The following is an 11,357-nucleotide window of genomic DNA, read 5'->3' on the forward strand; positions in this document are numbered from 1 at the left end:
TGGGTGAACGTTGTTTTCACGATAAGAAACAAGCTTGGGTCCATATGCAAAAGAGTGAACTCCGAAGGCTCTTCAAGTGTTGGGTGTAATAAGAAGCATGCAAAAATGTTTGTAGATTGTATTATAGCAGTTGTGTACTGCATGTCTTTATCAGGTGGTCGATGCTACATCGGTCAGGCAGGGCGTTGCCTGAACGATTGCCTCAGGGAGCACGCAAATCTCACACGCGGATCAGTGGGCAGTCACTTGGCAAGTCACTGTGCCAAGTGTAGGTGCGTAAGTGTGTAAGTGCCCCATCTATCAACTTGTTGGACAATGAATACTAGTATATTCTTAGTTGAAATATGATTTTAAGATGTGAATAAGATGTTCTTGCACGTGCGCCATCACTTTCCCTTTCTCTGTGTGTCATCTCCTCGCCCTCATGAGTGCATATATTTTCGCGCCATCTGAGCAATAAACTGGTTGTAAGTGTGCGCTCTGTCCTATCTGTCTTTTCTGAAACGTTTTGCGCACAAAGAACGTATTTTTCCTTTAGAATGCAGTACCAACCAGCCCAAGTAGCCACCCTGTTGCACTTGCAGCTCGTTGCTCAAGCACATAGACGTAACAACTGTGACAGTTGTTCATGCTGGTCCTGTGTATGCATGTGCGTTCTTTTCGAGCGTGCTCCTTTGTGCTTCAGCAGTGCGCTGCAGGTATCGAGCTGCTTCTGGTTCTTTGTGTGACATTTCGATTTCTTGCTATCGCATTCATTGCTTCGCCCTTGCGGCGAAACTGGGACTTTTTTATGTGACTACGTATTTGTGTTTACGTCTGCGTTATTTTTTCTTTCCCCTTTCTTTCCTCCATCTTCCCTTCCTCTATGTTTCGCCCTTCCTGAAGGAACAGGCAGGCGTAGTGCCTCTTGAGGGGGCAGTTGTCAGCCTGTTCTTTCACTCTGCGCCTTCATGTTTTCTGTCTATGCTAACCAAACATTAATAATAATAATAATAATAATAATAATAATAATAATAATAATAATAATAATAATAATAATAATAATAATAATAATAATAATAACGCAAGAAAGAAAATTGAAAAGATAATGTTTGAAGTTTTTATTTAAACGATGTGTGACGCCTTACTTCTTTCTCACCCATGTGACTTCACGTCAGGTCGCCTACTCACGCTTCCGCGTGCCTGCATATCGACCTGGTCCCACACAGCCAGAGACTACAGCGCTGCTGCAAGGAGGGCACGCGAAGTACGCCGTTGCCGGGTACATTCGCTTTGAAAAGAGGAGTTGGAGCTGAGGCCATCAGCTGATTTTATACACCCCCGGTTGAAGAGGTCTTCGGCGAGCGCTCGAGAAATAGACTAGACCAGTTGCAGCTTTGCTATTCGCCTGCCCTTTTGCTGCGTCGGTGGCACTGAAGGTACAGTGAAGAATGAAACGTTGTGCACACTTCGTACTTGCGCATATGATGAAGGGGGGAGCGCTCTAAAGCTCAGTACAAAGCGTTCTAAAGCCTTTGGTAGGCGGCAATGATATCACTACCCTGCCTTCCGGGCGGCGGCGGTGTAGTCACCGTTTGTATTGGGAGCAGACTGACAAATACGCCTTTCATAGCAATAGAATCAGCTGAGGTTTTAATTCTCCGTTACAGCGTTGCACCGAATAGACTAAACCTATTTTCCACGTGCTATGACAGTCCTGTATCTTCAACTCCACAAAGCATATTGTTGTCCGTTTCTAACCTCCTATAATCGTGCTCGAAATTATACGTTTTCTCTTCTTGCCAATGCCTACTAGTCCCAACGAAATGGCACAGCCTTCTATGCTTCCATTTTATGAAATGCTTCTTTAGAAGCTTCCATTTTCAGGCTCCTATTGGTCTCCTGAATTTCTATTGTTGAGCTTATAATGGAAGTATCATGCATTGCTGATTCATTGAAAAAACGACATAGCCTCAGTCGCTTTTGCGCCATAGAACCGTTATTTAAAGAACTGCAGCTAGCATTGCTGTTCTTTAGCGTTTTATCAAATGCGCTAACGGTGCACCGCATATCGCGCTGCTTTATTCTACTCAAATAGAAATTTTCATATGTTACTTTGCGTACATTGCGCTGAGTCGGTTAATGCATACTTTTCAGCTGAATTGAACTGAATTGAATAAGTACTTTTTGAAATCTTATTTTGCAGACAGGAGTTTTTAGTCTCGAGATAAACCGGCAGTCAATTGTTAGCCCTAAGATAGCATTGAAAAGGAGAGCTGCACAAGGAGTTGCTTGCGCTCCCCTCACCACTGGTATATAAGGATACTTAGGTCTTCAGAAAAAAACTCACATCTTCAACAAGAGAAAAGGGGTAAGGCTCAGTGTTACAATGTCGGCAGTAAATGCTGCATTTCTTCTAATCTTCGCAGTCGCACTCACCATGATGTAAGTAAGGTTGCCAGCATTTCCTTTGATAAGGTTGTTTGATCATTTTTGTGCATAATTAATTGATATTGTGATGGTTCTTTTATCCTAGTATTTATACATTGGGCAACGCTAAGGGTTCTACCAATGCTAAATTACCTTCGTATTGCATCGGATTGCAATATTCGAGAAAAATCACCCTGGTGTATCGTATCAAGTATACATATATATTCTGATTTCTCATTAACGCTAAATATAGAGTTTCGGGGAGTCTATATGGAAAAAAAAAACACGGTTGATCCCTCCGTCATAGGAATCGGAATAACACGAAAGTAAAGCGTGCCCTCACAGAAGTAATTGAATCTTTACTGTACATTCATATAAGAGAGTTTGCACACCGTATATTGATGTCTGGCAGCTAATGGTGCCGTTCAACGTGTATGCACCCACTTTGATGATTGGTGGTACATCTCCATCCCGACGACTAAGGTCCATGTTAAATGATTAAACAAACCCTTGTGGTAGCTGTAGTAGTTAACGGTGAAAGCGTAATCAGAGAACGAGGTGTGATCATGACCAACGGTTAAATCATGACCATGTGCGTTAGTTGTGGCAGTGTACACGTGTCACTAGGCGTCAACGCGGGTGCATCGAAGTTAAACGGTGCTACAGTTGCCAAACACTAATAGATATTGTACAAACACACATACATCAATGCACAATAAACAATCAACTACTTCTGTGATGAAGTATTTCACTTGCGTGTTGTACCGATTCCTAGGACGGAGGGATCAGCCATGTTTTTTTTCTCTGTGTCTCTCCCTGGCGAACCTGCGAAAAAATCTTGAAGTTGCCCTAGGACTTCAAGTTTCTTTAAAGTATGTGTCCGGGAAGTTATTGCGATATTTTTCAAATACACTACAGTACTTTTTCCTTTATATTTTTATGCATTAAAAAGTGGTGTAGCGGTAAGCAGGTTCACCTTGTCAGGGTAAGAGACAGGTCGCTTAGAAATACAGTAAACCAACAAGTTCATAAGTAAAATAGCACGAACGAAACAACACACAAGGAAGACACGGGACAGAGTGCTGACTTCAACTGCAGAAAGTGATTCAACTGCTTCAACTACTTCAACTGCAATGATCCCGAATATATCGCTGAGTTGAGCACTCTGTCCCGTGTCTTCCTTATGCATTTTTTCCTTCATGCACTTTTATGAACTATGCATCACCAACTAGCCTGAGAGCAAATGTTATTGAAAACCAACAACCCCACAGCTAGTCTTCTAAGCCATATTTTTATGCAAATTTTACCTGATTATCTCCAATGCCACTCATTGGCTGTTCATTGGAAATTAAGCAATGTTCTCCCTCTTGTTGAACCACGTATCCATATGATGCCATTCTTTACAGACGTATCTCGATAAAATGCCTTCCCAACAAGCTTCTCGAGCCCCCTTTGATTTGAACCTGGCCTCTTTTCTAGAGTCTAACTGATCATTGAACTTTCTTAAGGATACTTTCCATACATTTTATTCCTGTTCTACGCCATAGATGTCCTTCAGTAAGAATTAGCACCATTCTAGAGTTTTCGAGGCATGTAATTCGAGGCGCAGATGAATTACTACTCGCAAAAATCAGTACGCAAAATGTAGATCCAAATATTGAGTTCGATTGAACGGTTTAATTGTTACTGAGGCCCGTTTGATGTCTAACCCTTCGGCATACATAATAATAAATAGTGTGGCGTGACTGGATTGAGACATAGAAAAGGATCTGACACACACACGGCTGCTTTAAATCAATTTCACGTGCGCGTTTGATACGTGTGCATAACCGGGAAAGCAATAATAACAAAAGCATCAAAATTTAGACGCCGTCAATCAACAAGAAATCAAATTGCGTATAAAAGCGTAATGACAACTCGCCAGATAAGGATTTACGTCGAAAACGAGCTTACTTTTCGGATAGTGCAAGCGAAAGCATGTGCACCCACTTTTCTTTTAATTACCCATAAATTGATACACGCCTCAACAATTTCTGATGTCTTGCTTCAGTTATTATTGCTTTATTGTTGTTTCTTCATTTGCTGTCAAAGCAGAACCACAAAAACAACGCACCAGGCTCAAAGATGACTCCCAACAAAAATTTTCGACGCTAGAGAAATTTTGAAAAATATATTTCATACCTTTAGCATTGGCCAAATTACAGTGATCCCGAATATGTCGCTTCTGTGGGCCGTCTGCTGGGGCGAAGGCCACAAGAGAGAGAGCGCAGAGGAGACCATAATCAAGACAATGTTAAAAATACGCACAGAGATAAAAATTATGAACACGAGAAGCTTTATTTAGCGAGCGAAATGCGGGGGAACAGACATCTTCTCTCATCTTTGCCCAACAAGGTCCATGGTGCTATTGAACTCAATCACATGTCCTTTTTCTTCTCACACAGAAATATGTCAATTTCAAGATATGATAGACCATATGGCCTGTGTCGGAGAGTTGGAAAAGTAAGCAATACTGCATTTATGATCGAACTGTTTCCAGAAGTTTTTCCATATTTTTAATGTAGAATTAAGCAAAGGGCCTGAAGAGTTGCTTTTCTGATGTGTTTCAAATGTCACAAAATAAGAATAAAGGCACGTCATGAATGTCCTATCCCAATAGGGAGAAAGAGAGAGAGAGAACAAGGGTAAAAGAAAGGCGGGGAAGTTGTCCAGGCCTGAACCCGGTCGGCTACCCCACACTGCACCCATAAAAAGTATTAAATCATAACTGTAGAACTTACTACTCATTCTAAAAAGACAGGGCGTGCAAACACGGACACAAGAAAGAAGTCAGGACACCACAAACGCCGACTAAAAACTGAAGAGACGCACAACGGCTGAAAAGAAAGAAGGCACGAAAACTTATCTGCGCATGCCCAAGAAGCGGACCGATATTTGTTTCGTAAAACACACCAACAAATTCACTGATTGCCGTACGAGTGTGGTGTATAAGATCCCTTTCAGCTGCGGCCGCTTCTACGTAGGACAGACGGGCCGATGCATCAACCAGAGATTGTTGGAACATAAGAGATCGCTAACAGGAGGCTCACCTTCTAATCTATCTTTACATTGTCGAGATTGTAAGTGCACGCCAAAATTTGATGAATGCGCAGTGTTGTACCGGCATAGAAATGAAGAAACGCGCCTGATGTTTGAAGCATGGCATATCGAGAATAGTGGTAGCGCATGCGTGAGCCTACCGTCGATTAACTTGCATAAAGATGAAATCAAATGCCTTAACAGTTATCTTCCACGTAGACCGCCACGCGTGCCGGATTGATAATTTCGCCTGTTGCATGGGCATGCGCAGATAAGTTTTCGTGCCTTCTTTCTTTTCAGCCGTTATGCGTCTCTTCAGTTGTTAGTCGTCGTTTGTGGTGTCCTGACTTCTTTCTTGTGTCCGTGTTCGCACGCCCTGTCTTTTTGGAATGAATACTTACCAACTAGCTCAGCTCTCTGTTATTCTTGAACTTACTACTCCCCTACCAACGTTACATCTAGTCGCTAACGTTTTATTACTATAGAAATGTATGAGGGGTAGTAAAAGTTGTCATTAAGACTTGGCGTGTTATGGTTAGTGAAGGTTACCATTTGCGTATGTGTCCTGTTAGTCAAGGTTACTACCTCTACTAGCCGTAGAATCTTAGGCTGTTGCAGTCGTACGGTAATTTAGGGAAACTATATTTTTCTCGATTACGTTGGAACAACAGTTTTTTTATCACATTATGGCACAAGTACATGCAATAATTGGGGTAGAAAATCTGGGTCTAGAACATTTTTTATATGTTCAAGTTCATGGCTCCTCACTGCTACAAAGTGTGCTACCCCAAAGAAGCGCTATGGATAGCCTTAAAGCTGCTGTTAGAGTATATGTCGCGTAGAAGCCTTGATTATCTGTGGGTGAGTGGGTGCGTGTTTGCGTGTGTGTTCTCTTTTAATGTGCATTCATTCCTTCATGCACGCATTGTTGTCTGAAGCCGCTGAAGGGTGTGCTTACCAGGGTAATTACATGATGTTACAAGCGATTGTAAGCGAGTGTAGAGAGACAATGCCGTTTTCAATAGGACGTCTGTCATAGGTTGAGTCAATTTGGCACGTTAAAGCCCAAGAACAAATTAACAGTACCATCTTACTTTTTCTTTATTTGAGACTACGCTTTCATAATAAGTTCGACTAGATACGTGACTAGGTATGAAAATGCCACTGCAAAGAAAATGAATGGGTGTAAGCCTAATGTTGGGAAATTATAGATCACTAGTATTTGTTAGTAACAAGGTTGTGACACTCGCGGTAGTAGAGTACTTAGTAGGTAGTAACTAAGTAGTAATTGTCTTGACAGTGAAGTTACTACCTGCAATTACTGAGTAGATAGTGAATGTTGTGACAAGCAAACGCTACCTCAAAGTAAGTAAATAACAGTAATTTTTGTATTATTTATTGGGAGAAAGGGGAATAAAAGTCTCGGGACATGTTCCAAGAATGCACAGTGGTTTATGAGGTGTGCTGCAGTGACGGGCCCCCTGGATTAACTCTCGTCTAGTGATGTTGCTTAGCATGCAGACAAAGCATGGTAAGCGAACGTTTTCTTTTTCTTCTGCCACACTTGCAGTGCCAGCTGCTTCGGTCAGAAATTCAACCTTTGATCTTATGCTCAGCAATACCGGCATTAGACACCCCTGGCGCCATAGAGGGTTACATTTCTTGCCAAAGCGTGAACCCTTTCAAACTCCGTAGAGGGGTACCGAGTTTGTCTTTATTTTAATTAAACTTTTCTCTCTCTCTCGCGATGAAACGGCGGGCAAAGCACGCAGGTGGGTGGCCGGACGGACGGTCACACATACAAATAAATAGCCACCGAAGTGCCTGTATCATCCTAAGAATACTAATACCGCTGAAATGACCTCTAGAGCTTGTCTGATAGAGTAGTTCCAACGTGTTTTTGTAGACAGGTGATTACCCAGCTGCGGAACAGGATTAATCAGCTGTGTACCTCGTATTTGGGGGACTAATGACTCAGATGAGCGTGTGGTTGCCGCCTCAGAATAAATAATTTGCCCTCAGGGCACATAGAACATTTAAAAGGCGAATGACATTTAGCCATGATAAAAGTGGACGCAAAGTATATTTCACACACGAAAAAAGAAATAATAATTGAGGTTAAACATTAGAAACGCTAGAAGTTTATTTACAACAACATGATTATGCATAATTTTTAGGTAGTTGGGCACTATTTTGATACACCTGGGTCAGGGCAGGTCGGTTATAAATAACCAATGTCTCAACAGGTAGCATATTTTTTAAGAGGCATTATTCATTAGGAATTACATGATAGAAATTCTCTTGTTCATTTAGCCTACCGCCCTTCTTGTTTCCATGCGTCGGCTCCCACCTTGACTTTGGATGCTAGAAGTTTGTTGGATGCCACAAAATAAACGGGCGATTACGATGGAGAGCAGGGAAAATCAATTGTGGTGCGTATCATGTTAGACAAGGAAAAAACATAATATAATTTTAATTAATTTACAAGTGCAAGACGTGAGAGCAAGATCGACAGAAAGAAAGACTGAAAACAGATGAAATATGAATGATGTCAATAATATAGGAAAACAATCATAGAGCTTGCAAAATCACTACAGCAATATATGTATATATTCAAGGAATGAGAGTCGCACCGCTATATCGCTAAGGCAGACGGTTGATTTCCACTTATCAGAAGCTCATAATTCTACGCACAGGGGAGACCACCTTGATTACTTTGCGTTCTCAAACCCGAAATGAAGATATATGTTAGAGGTAATACTTCAGCTTTATAAGAGACTGCAGCCATGCACATTTATTCTTTTCCGTATCTTGTTAGCCTTGCAGGGGACCATACGATGCGTATACTTGTGGACCTGCCTGCGTTTGTGAACAGATGTACCAGCCATTCTACGCATACCGTGGATACACATACACCTGGAGTTGCGGGAATCCGCCTACCTGGGAATCATACTACAGAACGTAGGGGCAATAATGAGACAATAAAAATTGCTGCCCGTCTCAATAAAAGCGTTCTGGTGAATGACTGTGTGACCTCTCTACGACCCCTGCAAGATTTAGCGTTAAGATAGTGGGTGTAATATTCGCGGTACATATTACCGACAAGGTGAGCACCCTTTCTCTCTTTTTTGTTTTACTTAAAAGACGTATTCGGAGATGACTGTCAAACTCAACGTGTACGCGAAGCCGGTCTAGAGACGAGGCCGCGGTGGTCACATTCAAGCCGGGGCGAACGCACCGTTCAATAGCGAAAATGGGCCATTAATGATTCACGTAAAAAAGACGATGCAGGTTTCATATATGAAAAAAAAGAAACTACCACGGTTCCGTATGGATTCGCCTAAGACGACCAGAACAGGCCCGTAGCCAGGAATTTTTTTCGCGGGGGGCCCACTTGCTGAAAACCTTGACTTTTTGAAAAAAACACCTATATTTGTTATTTATTGTTGGTAAAAACACCTACTACACCAAAATTTCGGGGGGGGGGCTAGGGGGCCCCTCCACCCCCCTGGCTACGGGCCTGGACTAGAAGGCGAAAGCCATTGGGTATGGCTATCTTACCTTGCAATTTATATCATGCGAACAGCGATTTTTTATATATTTGTAAGTCAACCGAAAGCCACAATGACCAAGTGAACGCGGCGCTCGCGAGGTCTCGTGATATTTTTCTGTTCATTTCTCTTACACCAGTTTTACATTCAAGGTCATGTTTGCATGAGAAACATAGGCTTTCTTGCCTTAATATGTCACCCCGCGACATGCTGTCGCATTGAAAGAAGTCACCAAGAAAGTGCGCGGGCTCCTCGCACGCAAGTATAGTGAGGGGGGGGGGGGGGTCGTGATAAAAGAAATGTGGGCCAGGTATTAGCAATGGCAACCCTGGTCAGCGAAACACCAGCGGATATGTAATCAATAAGAAATGGTGATTGTTTTGTCGGAAATGTCATGCTGGCGGTTTTGGAATGTTAATTTGGGAGGTACATCCCTTGCTAAAACATGCGAACGCATTGTAAAGGCGATCATGCTCTTCAAGACAGGCATGTGCGTAGCGTACGGACAAACATTGCGTGCAAGAATGCGTGGTGCATCGGTTAGCCAACACAAGACCTAAATTTTTGTAAAAAATTCTTGCTTCAGGGAGAGCTCACGTGAACTTTGTTGTCTTTAACTTTTCTGTGACAGCTATTGTTTTGCCAACCGTTACGTCGATTACGGCGCCATGGGTCTATTTATCAGCGGCAGCATTATCCACAATATGTCGGGTTAACGGCGCCTTTGAAATAAAGTACTACGCAGAATTGCAAAACCCCGCCGTCACGGTTATCACGCCGTCAGCACAGTCAGTATCATAGAAATCGTGCCGCATGCGTGCCGGTGCACTGCAAGAGAATGTGGCAAATTTTGTCAGAGGGGCGGAGCATCGCCAGTGGCATCAACGTTTAACGTAGCGCTTGAACTCACCAGTCGACGTTCTACAACACTATTTTGCAAATCCTTCAACGTACTGCCCTCACGGGCTGTTAACGCAGCCGTTTTGCGTCTGCTAGAAGTAAATTAACTGTAGTGAAGTAGTGCACATGAACACAGCTCTATCCATGCGTTTGACCGTTTTACGTCATTCACATGTCACCCAAACAAAAAAAAAACACAGAAAATTATTTCTCTAAAAGAGCAAGATGGCGGCGCGAATCAATAAGAAAAACTTGTTGGCGTGGCGCAGCGCTCAATGCAGAGAGTTCATGTGTTTCCTTCGTTAGTTTCTGTAAGTGCAGCAGGGGGGCATATATTTGTTGCGTCTCAGAGCTTTACTAAAAACAGAGAGCTTGTGTCCTGTTATCTGTTTTGTTTTGTTTCGCTTATTGCACAGTAACCACCCATTCTTATCTCCCAAGTTCAAAGGGGAAACCATGATACCACCGTTAATGCTCTGCGTTTCGAGCGAAAAATGCATTTGCATGGAAATAGAGGAGGGCTTTTAATGTGGTGATTACAGTAGGACCGCTATAAATTTTGCAGGTGAATTGCTTCACTTCACATTGTTTCCTGTGTTTTCGCACGTTTCTCTTCTATAAGAAGCTGGATATATTTAAGAAGTTTTACGCAGATCAGACGTTTTCAACGCCAGAAGAACTGCACACATTTTTTTCTTTTCTTCTAACAGTAAGCAACTTAATAAATCAAAAGTATAGGCGAAAAACCAGTCCCCGGATTACGTCCCAGCAATTGTATAAAAACACTCCACGTTTTACAGCGAGCTTCTGGTCAACTGGGCTGAAGAATTCAACGATACCTTGTCCGCCATGAAATTTGTTGTCTTCCTAATCTACATAATCGCCTTCACGATGATGTAAGTGGTCCTTTCGATGCTTTCCATGGTTAATCTCGTGCAAAACTTATTTCGTATCTATGGCTGCTTTTACTTTTATGATTCCTTACGGTATGAGTGATCACAGTCGTGTATTCCTCAGTGCTTCACTGTCTATATCTCCAAATCGATTGAGTTATTGCTGGCCGAACTACTAACCTTCAAGTAATTATGACGATTACATGAATTGATTACAAGAATTTAACAGATCTAATGTGGGCAGCCGAACGCATATACACAAATGTACTGCGTGCCCATCTGACCACTACCGTGAAGCGAGCCAGTAGTGGCGATCCCTTCGGCAATGTCATGTGAAGCAAATCAATGAAAGAAAAAAAATTCGTAGGGCTCGTTTCTTTGTTTGACCCAACGTTTAATGAAAACCAGCAGATAATGAAGTCAACTAAAGTATAGGGGACGTTATTTGCACAGTTTTACGTGTGCTGTTGTAATTGTGATATAGATGTGAAGAAAGTAAAGTGGACGAAAAGACAACGTGCCGTCG

General features: G+C 42.3%; 1 long non-coding RNA gene across 1 annotated transcript; it reads left to right on the forward strand.

Annotated features, from left to right (window-relative positions):
• Positions 1-2,086: 2,086 nt before the first annotated feature.
• On the forward strand, positions 2,087-8,496 carry LOC119407067 (uncharacterized). Its single transcript, XR_005186610.2, has 3 exons — positions 2,087-2,424; positions 4,854-4,911; positions 8,306-8,496. It is a non-coding gene; the product is annotated as an uncharacterized LOC119407067 (long non-coding RNA).
• Positions 8,497-11,357: the final 2,861 nt, after the last annotated feature.

This window comes from Rhipicephalus sanguineus, chromosome 10, assembly GCF_013339695.2.
Source record: "Rhipicephalus sanguineus isolate Rsan-2018 chromosome 10, BIME_Rsan_1.4, whole genome shotgun sequence".
Lineage (NCBI taxonomy): Eukaryota > Metazoa > Arthropoda > Arachnida > Ixodida > Ixodidae > Rhipicephalus > Rhipicephalus sanguineus.